Source organism: Eurytemora carolleeae, unplaced genomic scaffold (genome assembly GCF_000591075.1).
Source record: "Eurytemora carolleeae unplaced genomic scaffold, Eaff_2.0 scaffold866, whole genome shotgun sequence".
Classification (NCBI taxonomy): Eukaryota; Metazoa; Arthropoda; class Copepoda; order Calanoida; family Temoridae; genus Eurytemora; species Eurytemora carolleeae.
The window spans coordinates 83925-86957 of NW_019396783.1; the positions used below are offsets into that span (position 1 = coordinate 83925).

The 3033-nt window shown below is 31.5% G+C and overlaps 1 long non-coding RNA gene across 1 annotated transcript; it reads right to left on the minus strand.

The window, feature by feature from the left end:
* Nucleotides 1–358: 358 nt before the first annotated feature.
* On the minus strand, nucleotides 359–3011 carry LOC111708662 (uncharacterized). Its single transcript, XR_002766706.1, has 4 exons — nucleotides 2967–3011; nucleotides 1841–1998; nucleotides 1113–1199; nucleotides 359–429 (listed from the first exon to the last, which is right to left on the minus strand). It is a non-coding gene; the product is annotated as an uncharacterized LOC111708662 (long non-coding RNA).
* Nucleotides 3012–3033: the final 22 nt, after the last annotated feature.

The window sequence follows — 3033 nt, forward strand, 5'->3', positions numbered from 1 at the left end:
TGGTTGGAGTTCCATGAAAACACAGTATTATCACTTTAAGAAAAAAAAACAAATGTTTTTGTATTTTTTTTTATAGAAATTTAGCATTTTTGAAAATTAATCTAAATAAAAGACAGAATCCAACAGAGTTCTGCATATGTAGAAAATCAAAACAATTTACCACTTTTGGAAGGACTTAATTTGTGGACGTACTAAAAGCGGGTTTCAAACATTTGAAAGTAAACTCTTTTTTTTCTGCCACAATTCCATCAAAGGTTTAAGGGTACCGTTGTGAATTGGGAATGCGCCTCTTTAAAAGGGAGTTCACGTAAAATTAAGCTGATTTAAATGTTGACTATATTAAATTTCATCTTTAATTTTCTATCCTCAGTTTAGAACAATGACAGCTGCAGTCTTCTGCTGATCCGGGCTTGAGCGTTACATAATTTCCTAAAGGAATTGACTATTTGCAACAAACTCTGATTTTCTAATCCCTATATCTTTGGATTCCAACTTCTTAAACCTTTGAAATTTCAAACTATGACTTTTATTAGATCAAAAAATATAAGTTTGAAATATCCAAGGTTTACGACATCGGGTTCCAAAGATATTGGGATTAGAAAATCAGAGTTTGTGGCAAAGAGTCAATTCCTTTCATTTCAAAATTACTAAAAGTTAGGAATTAATCTTTTCACGATATAAACACACATAATACTATGTGTTTGCCACAAACTCTCTAATTGTCTAGTCCCTATATCTTTGCAACTATAATCAAATCGAATCAATGTTGAAGACCTTTGTTCAAATTATGATTTCTGTCAAATTTGAAATATCAAAGTACTGCACCATCAGGTTTGAAAGATATAGGGAAAATAAAATTTGTGCTTGTGGCAATAAATCAGTAAATGTTGTATTTGCGTCATGTTCATGACTTATGGGTTCTTTTAGTTTGTAACAAAAGAAAGAAAGAATATTACTAAAATGCTTTCCCAAATTACTCCCTTTCCGGTTTTCAGGTTAGCTAGTTTTAAATTATGAGATTTTAAAGCGGTCATTTTTTCATTTTAAACGCTGACACGGGGTGTGAGGGAGAAGCATAGAGCCATTCTTACTTTAGATTTTTCCATTCTTACCGTCAGCGTCGTTACTATAATAGGTGACCCCTTCTTTAATACAGGCTGGTTTAATATTACAATATTCTTCTCCTGTATCTTGTCCTCCTACAAAATTAATTTGATTATAAAAATTTTAATCTTGTTTAATTAAACGGACTGTGTATGTGTAATTTCAAGTGACCTTTCACGTACATAGATGACAATGCCCGATTCATGATGGTATTCTTGTAACCATTAATTTATCAATAGCTTGTACGATTTTGTCGATTTTCAAGTTTAAAAAAGTTTAATTCGGATAATTCCTTTATGTTGTCCTGTAGTAGAAATGCGCAAGTCACTTTTATTGACAAACCACAATAAAAATAATCAAAATTCTAAACTAAAGTCCAATTCATACCAGATCAGACAAAGCTTTTTTGGAACTGTTGTCAATCGGGCATTGCCACATTCTTTAACCCTATCCTAATTAGGCTATTTTTGTCTAATATAGATGGGGGGGGGAAGACAACTATGATTTTGCCCTTAGAGTCGAAATAAGGGGGTGTGATACACGTTCCTAGTCCAACTTTTTAAGGCCGGGTCATTAAAAAAATGAGGCGTCTAATTTTAATGGTTAGAGTGCAAGAGTTCAAAAAGTACGTCAGAAAATTTTTGAAAAATACTTATTTTTAATAAATAAAGAAACCACAAGGGGGGTGGAAAACACCTGGAATGGCCACAGTTGTATTTTCAATTGAGAATTTTACCTTCAAATTGTACTGTTGTAGTAGGCTGGTTGACATCATTTAAGCAATTGTAAATGCCTGAGATAACAGTCAAGTTTTCCGTCCCAGTCGGTTTTATTGCTGTTCCACATACACAGTTCTTAGATTCAGCGTCCCAGGAAAACAGAGTATATCGGTCACTAGAAAAAAGTATTATTTTTCAAATGTTCATTAGCATGTGTATGTTTGAATGATTTTGAAACTCATTCACAATATAAACAGAAGGAATCAAGTCTTGCAAATAACTCAAATTTTCTATTGTCTATATCTTTGCAACCTAGTGGCGTAAACCTTTGATATTTCAAACTTAGATAATTGTATTTAACAAAAAAGGAATTGACTCTTTGCCACAAACTCTGATTTTCTAATCCCAATATCTTTGGAACCCAATGTCGTAAACTTTTGATATTTCAAACTTATATTTTTTGATCTAACAAAAGTCATAGTTTGAAATTGCAAAGGTTTACGACGTCGGAATCCAAAGAAATAGGGATTAGAAAATCAGAGTTTGTTGCAAAGAGTCAATTTCTTAATTGTTTTAAATATCTGAGGTCTGCGACATTATGTTGCTAAGAGGATGGGGATAAGAAAATTAGTGTAATTGTGGCAAAGAGTCAATTCCTTTTACAATATTTGTGAAAAGTTAGTTTTCCTATGTTTAAAAAGCAATCCATTTATCTATCTAAGTAAAAATTGTTAAACAGACAAAAAACTTCCCCCCCCCCCCTCTATAAATAGTTTTACTTTTTGCTTTTTAATCTGAATCCAGTTCAAACTCAAATCAATTTCTTTGATTTTATCAAACAAAACATTAAACTTACTAGAAAATGTTGTTAAAAATTAAAAATAAAAAAACGAAAAAAAATTATGTTTACATATGGAATATCACAAATGAAAACTTAATTTCACAAAATGTACACGATTTCACCTTGGGACCTTTCAGCTTGATTAGTTTTCATTTTACGAAGAAATAGAAAAACTATTTTTTTTGTTTACATTCTAGAAATAAAAACAGCTCTGTTCATCTCGAAAGCTCTCCTATAAAAGGAGTTATGATTTACTTTAATCTAGAGAGCATTATATTTGAATTTTATCTTTACTTTTTTACCTCTGACAATGACAACTGCAGCGTTCTGGTGATCCGTCGGTAATATGTTCTGTCAAAGCTAAGAATA